Source organism: Marmota flaviventris, chromosome 10 (genome assembly GCF_047511675.1).
Source record: "Marmota flaviventris isolate mMarFla1 chromosome 10, mMarFla1.hap1, whole genome shotgun sequence".
NCBI classification, from domain to species: Eukaryota; Metazoa; Chordata; class Mammalia; order Rodentia; family Sciuridae; genus Marmota; species Marmota flaviventris.
Genome location: NC_092507.1, coordinates 23,777,083 through 23,790,102, shown reverse-complemented (window position 1 = coordinate 23,790,102; position 13,020 = coordinate 23,777,083). Strand labels below are relative to the sequence as shown.

Sequence of the window (13,020 nt, the reverse complement as noted above, 5' to 3'; positions counted from 1 at the left end):
ACAGAAGAGCTGAAATGAGGGTTCCTGACTGGTGTCCCCTCAGAGCCCTCAGGCCACAAGTACATTGACACCAGGCCTATGCCTCGCCTGTGCTCCGCCCCCCACCTGGGATGGGCAAACCGCCACAAGCACCTTTGTCAGTCTAGTTACCCACTTCCTGCCTCCCCACCCTCTGCCAGTCTCCGAGTTGGAGGACTACCTCCCAGAGGTCACACACTTTACCAAGCCTTGAGGGAGACCTAAGTTTTTGATCAGATTCTCCTCTATCAGAGAAGATGATGCCCCTCTCCTAATCACAATTTTCCTCCCAACTAAGGAAGCTGGTGAGAGAACTTGGCTTCCAAAAGTCACCCTCAGGCCTCTGCCCTCCCCCATACCCACACCCACACAATCTCCTTCAGAGGGTTCCTTCTAATAGGGTTTTTCTTCTCACCAGCAGAGAACCCTTCAGCGGCCTTGTTGGCCAGAACTTTTTTGTTTGTTTGCCTGTTTTAGCAGCGGAAACTTTTTGCCAGATGAAATCAAGCAGAACTACATAGACACAGCAGGTAAAAGAAGAGCTGTCTGCCCAAGTCAGAGTGGGAGCCTCCCTCTGAAGATGACTGGATGGAAAACATCCTTCCCCAGGGACTGCTCCTCAGAACTGCTTGGAAAACACTAGTCCTCCGATAAAGTATAATTTACCTTGCATTCAAGACCGTTTAATATCAAGATCAACTCCACCTTCTCAATCTGTTTAGCTACACACACACACACACACACACACACACAGCCTGTCTACCTGCTGAACTTGAACTTCACCTCCAAGGTTCAACTCAAAAGTCACCTACTCTGTGGAGCCCTTCCATTGTTCTTTGTTCTCCTATCCCCCCAGGCCCCTGGATCATTCTACTCAGACCACAGTCTCAGTGGATCATTCTACTCAGTGCTCAGGCACTGAGTTCCATGATTACTGATTTATGCATGAGTCCTACTGCCTCTTCCACCCCCTTGATGAAGGGTGCTTTATTTGCCTGAAAGCCACTCAGCACTGAGAGCTAGTTATTATTAATAAATGTCAACTGATATGCAGAAGATCAGTGCACAGATTCTCCCACCTGTAAAGGTCTTAGAAACTATCAGACTAGCCTCTGAGTTTATTTATTTATTCATTTATTGGAGAGAGAGTCTAACCCCTGGGCTCAAGCAACCCTCCTGCCTCAGCCTCCCAAGGAGCTGGGATTACAGGCCAGAGCCACCAGACCTGGATTTAACCTCTTATTTGAGATAAGCGAAGTGAGGCCCAGGGAAGCCTGCCAAAAGTCACGCAGCCTCTTTGAGGTAGAGCAAAGCTAGTGCGGCTGATCTATACCAGGTAGATGTGGAGATGGGAGCCGTGGAGGTTTCTGGTTAGCAAGACAGAAGACAGACCCTGGAGTCTGAAAGACCTATGTTCAAAAACTGGTTGTGACACTGTGACTTTACTGAAATCATTCTTTGAAGCCTGACTTTTCCTCTTCTGTCATGTGGGGATCATCATCCCTTTCTTGTCATCTTATATAACTGTCATCTTAGTATAGACTTTGGAAAGACTTCTACCAGGTCCCATTCTGCCCCATCAGCCCCTGCTCTGGAAGGTGGGAAAGTGGGACTTTTTGCTTCAGGCTCATGTTTCTCCAACTGAGATACTCAGAGCCTCCTGCAGATACCGGAAGTCATGGCGTGCACATCTTCCTGTAACATGAATGTTGCTTGATCTTATTCATATGAGTTAAACAATAAGGACCTCTTGTGCAGGAAAACACAAAATGCTCATGGAATATTAAGTCAAACCAAAAGACTTTCAGAAAAAAAAAAAAGTAGCAGAATCACTCTTCTTCCTACCCCAAGGACTCCTGTCAGTAGGGCAGGAGGACATTTGAGAAATCCTGCCAGGTCAGAGTTCACTCATTGTGACTGTGTGGCTTTTAGGATGCTCATTTGATTGTAACCAGGAAGTGATGAGCAGTAAAAGCTCCCCAAAAAGGATTGATAGAAACCTGGAACATACCAAGAGCTGAGCTCTCTAGTAAGGTAGACTAGACATGTTGTTTGTGATTTAACACGCCTCAGAAAAGCACAGGTTGGTTATGCTAGGAGAGAATACCAGTATCAGATGGGCTGCAGGCCTAGATCAGTAATGTCCTTTATTAGCTTGACAGTTTGGGAGACTTTGGAAAGAGGCAGGAAAAAGTTTGGGGTTAAAAAGAGGGGGTGGAGGGGCTGGGGATGTGGCTCAAGTGGTAGTGCACTCGCCTGGCATGCGTGCGACCCGGGTTCGATCCTCAGCACCACATACAAACAAGGATGTTGTATCCGCCGATAACTAAAAAATAAATATTAAAAAAAAAAAGAAAAGAAACACAATAAAAAAAAAAAAAAAGAGGGGGTGGAAAAAAAAAGAGGGGGTAGATGAGGGCTGGGGTTGTAGCTCAGTGGTAGAGTGATTGCCTTGCATGTGTGAGGCACTGGATTCTATCCTTAGCACCACATAAAAAAGTAATTAAATAAAATAAAAGTATTGTGTCATGTACAACTAAAAAAATAAAAAAAAGAAAAAAAGAAGAGGGGATGAACTGGGTTATAGAAGTGAGGAGAAGCTAGTGGAAGGGGCAGAAGGAATCTAGGATGGAGATCCCACCTGGTCCAGGCTGAGGTCAGGTGGGGAGAGAAGAGAAGCCACAGAGCCTCAGGGAGAGTCCAAGAGAGCATGCAGGGAGGATCTATGTCTTGGACTGAATCTTGATCCACCAGAAAGTATCTAATATCCTTTAAGACTGGGGACAGTGTGGGGCTCAGTGGCAAACACCTGCTTAGTATGTGTAAAACCCTGGGTCACATCCCCAGGAAGAGAAGAGTCTGTAGGGAAATTAGTTCTTGGCTTGACTAATTGTATTATTATCTTTTCAGTGCATACTTAGTTAAATCTCTGTTTAAAATTTGAACTATACACATGCTGAGCATGGACAAGGATCTGGGTTCAATCTCCAGCACACACACACACACACACACACACACACAGTTTTTAAACTAGAAAACAAAAAAACAAAAAAATTAGTAGCTAAGTGAAGCTTGTTAGTAGGCAAAAACTTCTAAACCATGAGAGAGCCATTGGGTCGGGGAATGTAGGACAGGAAGTGGCAATAGTCCTTGGGAGGGAAGAGTTTAGGAAGCACTCATGTAATTTGCCAATCTTGTTTTAAAGAAGAGAGGGAGTAAGGCTCCAGGTGCCCTGGTGCACCCCTATAATCCCAGTGACTTAGTAGGCTGAGGCAGGAGGATTGTAAGTTCAAGACCAGCCTCAGCAACTTAGCAAGAACCTGTCTCAAATTAAAAAAAATAGGGCTGGGGCTGTAGCTCAGTGGCAAAGCACTTGCCTAGCATGCATGAGGCACTGGGTTCGATCCTAAACACCATATAAAAATTAACAATAAAATAAAGGCATTCTGTCCATCTACAACTACAAAAAAATTTTTTTAATTAAATAAAATAAAAAAATAGATAAAAAGGGCTGGGTGACAGAGTTCAGTGGTAGAGTGCCCTGAGTTCAATTCCTACTACCTCAAAACAACAATAACAAGTTAAAGAGATGAAATGATAATAATAATTAATAAGAAGAAAAATAAAGCTGGAGAAGTTGGGAGATCAAAGAGGTTAGGTGATTTTCCCAGTAACACACTAAGGGTTCCTGTCAGAAGCAAACTCAAATCAGATCCGGTGGGAGGCTGTCACCTCTTGTGACCAGTGTTTTTCCCTCCTGATCAGTTGAGGCACTGCGGGTCATCCCCCCAATGATCTGGCTACTCTTAAGTTGCTGAAGACGGTAGCCCGATCTTGAGGGTAGAAATAATGCCACCAAATGTGTCTTCATGCGTAGGCCCACCTTCCTGCAGCTCCATGGGTCAAGCTATGCTTACCTGTTCCCCTTGCCCTGTTTGGGATAGAATGTTCCATGGAAACGCCCTTTGTGTGTCCCCTTCTCTTACTCTGCCCTTGGGTGTGGCCTTCCTAGATGTCAGTCAACCTGCTGACAGCAGACATTGTGAAGCTTGACTCAGCCCCTTGAAACCTGACCCTTTGCCTCATTTGAATGTCTTCTCAATAAAAAGGGTCAGCACGTGTGGGCTCTCTTTCTTCAGACCCTTAAGGTCAGAGGAACCGTCACAGTACCCCCAAAGAAAAAGGTATTTCTGTCTTATGTGTGGTTATTTCACGCAGCCCAGTTCCCCTGAAGTGACCCTGAGTGTTTTAGTCGCGAGCAACGCAGCAAGATCCCATGTTCTCTATCAAGGTATTTTCCTCTATTTTTCATCCCATGGGCAGCCTACAGAGGAAGGGGTGTCCTGACAGGTCACAGAGGAAGAGAGACACGTCTGAAGGTGTGGACCACTCCCCACCCAGGACTTGACCATTGTGCTAACAAAGGCTTTTCTCTTGGACAATTTGCCTTCTACCTAGAATGCATGTTTCAGGATCTACATTTTCCTCACTGGTGAATGCAGGTCTGCACAGGATTCAGGAGTGTTGTGCTTCTGTGTGTAAATCCATGTTCTGCATGAGTCTGTGCATACAGAGGGATGCATAATAGATGTAGGTATGTACAGCAGGGCCCGTCCCTGTGTCACTGTGAGGCCATAGATACATACATCTGTTTATAAAAATGTAGGTCTCATCTTTCTGGTCTTAGTTTGACAAAAATTGCTGGGTAGCCAAAGTGATCTAACCAGGTTAATAATGAGGTCAGTAAAAAGAAGTCAAAATTAAAGCTTAATATAAATTTCTCATTGTCTGAAAGAAAGAAGAAAGAAATCTAAGGAATCCCCAGGGCTCCCAGAGCTGGCAATGAGGACGAATTCTGGAGTGAATGAAGGAGGACATTCTCTTCTCCCAACTCAGGAACTCAAGGCCAAGAGTGAGAATTGTGTAGATTCTAGACTATCTCTGACTAGGGTCTACAATGTTCTTGGCTTCCCACGAGGCACAGGGAACTTTTTGCCCATTATTAGAGGTCCACCCAACCCTGGCATGTTAATCTTGAAAAGTGGAGTAGAAGCTGGATTCCAGTGTCTGCCCTTCTAGCCCCTCAGCCATGTGCTCACCCTGCCCAACACACACATCAGCCCTGCACACATGGTATGTTTAATTGATTCAAAAGATCTCAGGCTGTGTGCACACCTGTGATCCCAGCAACTCGGGAGGCTTGGGCAGGAGGATCATAAGTTCCAGGCCAGCCTCAGCAACTTAGCAAGGCCCTAAGCAATTTACTGAGACCCTGTCGCAAAATCAAAAATAAAAAGGGCTGGGGATCTGATTCAGTGATTAAGCACCCCTGTATTCAATCCCCGATACCAAAGAAAAAAATCTCAGGCTGTGTGAATCTTCTGAACTAGGCTTTCTGGTCCCAGGGTTGTTGAGGAATTGTAGCTATGGATTTCTGATTCTTGTAGATTCATTAATTTTTTTTTTTCCTTCAGTACTGGGGTTTGAAATAGGGCTTTACACATGCTGTACAAGCACTCTACCACCAAGCTACGTGCCCCATCCCCAGCCTCCTTTTATATTCTACTTTATTTTTTGTAGTACTGGAAGTGAAAAACAAGAGTATCCCACCTCTGACCTACATTCCCAACTCTTTGTTTTCAAAAATTTTTTAATTTTTTTTTTTTTTTTAGTACAGGGGATTGAACCCTCAATTTAAACATTGAGCCACATCCTCAGCTCTTTTTTGTGTTTTATTTCGGGACAGGGTCTCATAGAGTTTCTTAGGGCCTTGCTAAGTTGCAGAGGCTGACTTTGAACATTCGATCCTCCTGCCTCAGACTACCAAGTAGCTGGGGTTACAGGTGCTCACCATCACACCTGGCTAAAGCATCATCTTATTTTATTTTATTAAGTAGACAAAACACATTCTAGATTAATGTGTTTTTTAGTATTCATTTTTTAGTTGTAGTGGGACACAATATCATATATATATATATATATATATATATATATATATATATATATATATATATATATATATATATATATATATGATTTATTGATTTATTTTATGTGGTGCTGAGGATCGAACCCAGGGCCTTGCACATGCGAGGCGAGCACTCTACTGCTGAGCCATAACCCCAGCCCCTGGACGCAATATCTTTATTTATTTATTTTTGTGTGGTGCTGGGGATTGAACCCAGGGCTCACCCATAATAGGGGAGTGCTCTACCGATGAGCCACAACTCCAGCCCCTAGATTAATGTTTTTTAAGTCAATGTATGTAAAGCTCATAAAAGTGTATGAGCCAGACTTGGAGGTGTGTATTATTATCCCAACTATCTGGGAGGCTGAGGCAGGAGCAACTGAAGTTCAAACCCAGCCTGCGCAACCTAGAAAGATCTGTCTCAAAACAACAAACATCAACAACAAGAAAGGACTGGGGATACAGTTCAGTGGTACAGCTCTTGCCTAGCATGTGTGAGACCCTGGGTTCACTCTCTAGTATCTCCCCACAAAAAAGATGACATTCTCCCAACTCACCAACCAGATTGATTTTTAAAATATCTTGTCTAAAATGTGTGCCAACTTCTTGCCTGAGTTATATGGGCCAGTGCTTTACATGAAGACCAGGTAGGCTCTTCTACTTTAGATCATTAGTGTACATAGGCCATTTTGTGGCAAAATCTGTCATAAATCATTTAAAACATTTTAAATACTTGATCTTTGTGTCTCACCGATATTTGGTTATTGGCAAAGTTGCATATGTTTGGTGAAGAGCCTTGGATACGGATACCTACATAAACCTCATCATGATACCCAAAAATCAGAATTGCAAGCTGGTAAGTGGTACATGCCTACAATCGCAGCAGCTCAGGAGGATGGCAGTTCGAAGCCAACCTCAGCAACTTAGTGAGGCTCTAAGCAACTCAGTGAGATCCTGTCTCTAAATAAAATACAAAAAAAAGGTTGGGGATGTGGCTTAGAGGTTAAGCGCCCTTGGGTTCAATTCCTGGTACCAAGGGGGGAAAAAAAATCAGGATTGCAGGCATAGTAAATAATTGCTAGTGGGTAAATCAGCAATGTGCTTAGGATTGCTTCTTTTTTACATGTTCCTTTTTTATATAATACTATTTTCTTTCTTTCTGTTTTTTTTTTTTTTTTTTTTTTTTTTGTGTGTGTGTGTGTGTGTGCTGAATTGAACTGACAGCCTCATACATGAGCATGTGCTGTACCACTGAGCTATACCCCCAACTACAAGATGTGTTTCTTTTCAGAAATTAGGAATGGTTTAAACATAAAACTTATTCTGCTAGTTAGTTACTGTCATCAATAAGAACTATAAAGCAATTATTCTAATTGGTATTTGAGTAGAGGCCTCCTAACCAGTAATTCACCCCTTTTAGCGAGTTCCTGCCCTGGGGTTACTTAGGTGTGCATTTGCATCTTGGGAGTTTTATTTGGATGCAACCTTATTTATAGTGTGGCAATCCATATAATTTTTAAAATATGTATTGTTTCAGTTGTTGTTGGACACAATACCTTTATTTTATTTGTTTATTTTTATGTGATGCTGAGGATCAAACCCACGGCCTTGCACAGGCTAGGCGAGTGCTCTACCACTGAGCCACAATCCCAGCCCTCCATAACATTTTATGAAAGTTTCTATAGGTTATGGAAGCTCAGCTCACTATGTCCATTTCATAGTGACTCAAGTTCAATCTCATGATCTCTCAATTACTCACTGGCAAAGGGCCTTTGGATAGATTACTAAACCTTTTAAGCCTCCCTCAGTTCCTCCATCTGCAAAATGGGAATAAAAATAGTAACTGCATCTGGGGACCGTTATGAGCATTTTAGGTGATGTATAGATGATCCCATATAATAAAATACTTAACCTGGTGATTTGTACGTAATAAGGACTAAAAAATAAGAATAGGGCTAGGGGTGCAGCTCAGTTGTATTTAATTTAAATATGAGAATGATTTGGGGCTAAGCACAGGCATCTTATGATACCAGACTTAAATGTCTTCCAGACTAAAATGATCTCTACCATTTTCATTTTCCTTTGTGATTTTTGGCACTCCCACACACCACCTTTTCACCTTTAATATGTTTACCCGAAATGAAAACTTTACCTCGTCCAATGAAAAACCAAGTATCACCAGCCATAAGTAAACAGAAGTTACACATTAGTGCACAATGAAATAAGCACACATATTCACATTTGTAAATGTTCATCCATCATCCACTGAAATTATTCACACACATCGGTGATGTAACAGGCTATAATGTGGGAAATGCTGCTCTGTGGGAGAGATCTTTGGGTTTAGGGCCTCTGTCAGTGGCTTAAAGGAGCCACCTCCTTTTTTTGCAGGTATGATGTCAGGAACTAGGCAAGCGCCCTACCACAGAGCTACATCCCCAGCCACATCTTCCTTAATTGGTCAGCCTATTGATAAAAAACTAACAGGCATCTCCTGTGTGCCAGGCTCTGATCTAGTGCCGGGGACACAGAGGTAAGCAAACAGAGAGAGTGCTATCACTTGGCCTTGCCCTCTGTGACAGAGAGGGTGTCCCTCTGATGGGTCACTTCATTTCACAGGAGGCCGTCATCAGCTGGCTGAAAGGTAATCTTTCTGACGCCTGACAACATAGCAACACAAGACAGCAAAACTGGCCAGGAAATAACATCTCAAAATCACCATTACTCTTTTACCAAAGTACCATTTAGCTAAAGTCGATAAGGGTGTTGGTAGAGCTCTGTGACAAGGAAAAGCTCCTAGAATCAACCGGGCAAGCAAGCTGCCAAACAAAATGGAGAGTGTAAGCCAATTTGCATTTAAATATATCTATGTGGGGGATTCTTTCAAGCCAGGCTTTATGCTAAGCCTTTATTTGCATTATTTCATGTGATTCTTATGATAATTCTATGATACAAGTGCTATTATTATCTCCATTTTACAGATGCAAAAACTGAGGCATCAACTGGGTACAGCATTTGTCTGAGGCCACATAACAAACAAATGAGTGGTGGAGTTTCGAGTTGAACCCTGGTCTGCCTGCCTCTGGGGACCAGGATCTTCATTGTGATGTCTCGCATCATTTATATGTGGAAAAATCTGGAAGGACACACACCAATATATTCCCAGTGAGTACATCCCAGAAGTAGAATTGGAGGGGGCTGCATTTCTGGTATTTCTTTTTATGACTCTATTCTGTCTAATTTTTTTAAAAAACAAGTATGTGCTAATTTTACAATCGAAAAACAAAAACAACAAAACCACCACCCACACAAAAACTCTGTCAGAGGCACAATCCTTTGAGGAGTGTCAAGTACAGAGTCGTATCCTTCCACTCCCATCCTTGTCTCAAAAGGTGTAGACATGGAACTGGCAGGCAGCACAGGAAAAAGAGGTTGTGTGGCCCAGCAAATTTGGGAGACACTGGATGGGACAAAATGAATTAAGGCTTCTTCTCTGGAGAGACTTGCAGAGCTTTTAACAAGCTAGCACTGACTGTGAAACTCCTGGGGGAACAGAGCTTGTAGAAGAGGCCATGTTGATTGGGCCCTTTTCTTTCCAGGTGCCTCTCGGAACTAGTGTTCTTTAGCACAAGCGTTGGAGATACAACTCCAGACACTTTAAAATGCACACTGAGGTGGATTTTTAAAGACCACATTCCAGGCAGGCATGGTGGCCCACACCTGTAATCCCTGCGACTCAGAAGAATGAAGCAGGTTCAAGGTCAGCCTAGCAACTTTGGGAGATTCTGTCTCAAAACAAAAAATAAAAAGGGCTGGGGATGTAGCTCAGTGGTCCTAGGGAATTTAATTCCCTGGTACCACCAAAAAAAAAAAAAAAAAAGACCACATTCCGGAGCTGGGGGTGTAGCTCATTGTAGAACTTGTATTTAGCGGTATTTAGCTTGCAAGAGCAGAAAAAGGACAAAAGGGGAAAACAAAACATTCCTGGATGATATCTTGGTTCCACCTGCCCTTACCTCACCTCCCCTCAGAAATGCTTTCATAAATTGAGCCTGATCTTGAAGCACTAGTTGTAGGTGTTTTATGGATTTGTAAGATCCAGCCTGTCGTGTATGTGTAGCCCCTGCCTCTAACTCTGAGCAGACCTGCATACTTCAGTTTTCTTAGGATGATATTAATTGTGGTGTTTTACAGAGAGGGAGAGGAGCAGGAGAGAGAGAGAGAGGGAGAGAGAGAGAGAGAGAGAGAGAGAGACTCTGACTATATAAGGGGCCCTCTTCTAAGGCAAACCCTATAGCCTATCTCAAAATCCAGTGTGCCTTCGTTCTCACACTCCACTACACACAGGAAACAAGCTCAGCTCGTTTGCAAAGCCACACCACAAGTGTGAGGGAATGGGCGGTTCATTGCCTTGCCAAGGCCAAGCGCTGAGTAGGTGTGATTCTGGGTGTGGACAGCCCTTCCAACCCTTAGTGCATCATTTGCAGGGAAGGAAGTGCCTGGCTTCCCCTAAGCACCTACTATGTGTCAGGTACTACCCAGGGCACATCACAGTCATTATTTTCTCTTTGACCTCCTGCAAGTACCCTGTAAGGGAGAGATCTATTATTGCTCTTTACAGATAAGTAAACTAAAGTTTGGAGCTATGAAGCTACTCAAGGAAATGGCAAAGCCGGAATTCTACTTGGGTCTTTCTGACCCTGAAATGCACATTCTTCACACTACACCACACTTCTAGGCTCTCTTACCTTTACTCTGAGGACTTTGTCTTTATGGTCCCAAGGAACAGAACCCAGGAATAATGAATGACCTTGGCTTCACTCTCCAAAATGGGCCTCTGTTCTAAAACTTCCTTGACTCTTCAGGAAGCTTTCCAGATCCCCTTGAGGGAGGTCTTCTCCCTCCTCTGAACCCTCAGCTCATTCTCTGCCCCTGTCCTTGGCCCTTTCTCCCTTTGAGAGAGACTGTCCCTGAGCCCCAAAAGCTAGGGACACTGTCTGATGGGTCCACCAGCACAGGACTCAGTGCAGGGGACTGCTCTTGCCTTTCCGGGAGTAGATGAGCCCTGTTGGAGCTCAGGGAGAGCTTCAGCATGTTTCCAGTCCCCACAACAGGTGACAGGCCTTGGGGCAGGAGATAGGAGAAAGGCTGGGACATGCTGACTAGGTGGAAAATATGTGACAAGAAAAACTCCAGTGAGGCAGGGGAAACCTGGAAAGTCTGGCTGAGGTGGGGACTACCCCCAGAAGCTGAAGGCTCCGAGTTAGCCTCTCCGAAGACCGGAGGTAGCTTTCGGCGCTGTTCTGAGCTCCCCCACCCCGGGTTTGGAGCCGCAATACCGCAATACGGAGGACAAACTGACCTATACATGCAGCTGGGGCTGAGCAGGAGGGGACAGGGCAGAGGGGAGGACATCCTGCTGTGACATTTGGCAAGGCAGGAAAGGCAACTTTCCAGATGGAAGTTCAGAAGTTCCTTGCCTAGGGCCAGCTGTACTCCTGTCCGGGATAAAAATAGCCCTTCCTCTTTCCTCTCTCATCGTTCTCTTTCTGAGACTTCCCAGAGTCAGAGCAGATGTGTCCGCCCAAGGACTCCATCCCTGATGACAAATATCCCCTCACAAACCCATTCGCTCCCCTTGGTAGTCTCCTCCCTCTCTCAAACAATGCTGGTCACTTAGGCTAAGGTCACTTCTCATACCTCCATCTGGATCCTCTGGGTGACTCTCTGTCTCTTTCAAGAGGTTCTTGTCTGGCCTAGGGACCAGAAGTATTGATTCCTGGGTCTTCTGACTCAAGATTGTCCTATGACCCTTTTCCACTGTGGAGCAAAAAGGTGTCCCAGCCTAGGCCACTACTCTCCAGGGTTTAGCTTAGCCACCGCTTTACTGGTGGGTCTTAAATGCCTCATTCTCATGGGATGAGGAACTGGACGTGGTGATTTCTGAAGGCCTTTTTAATACCTGATGTCCATGTGCCAGATCTCCAAGAAGCGATAATCTCCTCCTCAGATGGTGGCAGAGGCAAGAGCCATCAATTTCACAGGAAAGGGGAGATCCAGCTGACCTCCAGTGACGTGTTTCTCTCAGCCTGAAGGGTTGCTGCAGATGTGGCCCTACACATAGCTGCAGCCCTCTGGGCTTGGCTTCCTACCACAGTCCCTGGACCCCGGTTCCCAGTACTCCTTACCTGTCCGGCCCAGGAGCCCTCTGGCCCATTCACATGGTCCTCCTGGCCTTGCTCGGCTGCCCAGATACAGTCTCAGCTCCCCTTGCCGTCGCAGTCACCACCTGTCTCCCTGCGCCCACGTTCCACCCTGACTTCCTGCCTCCTCCTGAGGACTCTGCAGCCAACCAGGCCCCAGCAGCCCAACCACAAGCCTGTAGCACCCCAAGCTTCCTGTCAAAATAGCCCCCCGCCCCTCAGCCTCTAGGGGTCCTAGACATCTCCAGGCCGGACCCTACTCATTCTGAGGGTGGTATTTGGAAGTTTAAAGTGCAGGGGAGGATGTTTGATAGACCCTCCCTCCTGCCCTCCAGACTCTATCAGGGCAAGTGATTCATGGGCAGCCCTTGACCCCAGTGAGTGCAGGCGAGCACATACCTGCTCAGCTTACAGAGAAAGGCAAATGGCACCAGTATCACAGTGTGATTGCTGAGTGGCCCCCTTGTTTCAGTCTGACAGCAAAGGTAACATCATTTGCCAGGTTCAGTAGCACACACATATAATCCCAGCTACTCATGAGACTGAGGCAGGAGGACTGAAAGTTCAAGGCCAGCCTAGGCAACTTGGTGAGATTTTTGTCTCAAAGTAAAAAATAAAAAGGATTGGGGGTGCTGGGGTTGTAGCTCAGTGGTAGACTACTTGCCTCACATGTGCGAGGTGCTGGGTTCGATCCTCAGCACCACATAAAAAATAGATGAATGAAGTAAAGGTATGTGTCCATCTACAACTAAAAAAAGAAGGACTGGGGGAATGTAGCTTAGTGCTAAAGTGCCTTTGGGTTCAATCCCCAATACCAAAAAAAAAAAAAAA

The 13,020-nt window shown here is 44.9% G+C and overlaps 1 long non-coding RNA gene across 1 annotated transcript; it reads right to left on the bottom strand.

Moving 5' to 3' along the window:
* Nucleotides 1-15: 15 nt before the first annotated feature.
* Nucleotides 16-12,442, bottom strand: LOC139707234 (uncharacterized). Its single transcript, XR_011708808.1, has 3 exons — nt 12,175-12,442; nt 11,949-12,075; nt 16-105 (listed from the first exon to the last, which is right to left on the bottom strand). It is a non-coding gene; the product is annotated as an uncharacterized lncRNA (long non-coding RNA).
* Nucleotides 12,443-13,020: the final 578 nt, after the last annotated feature.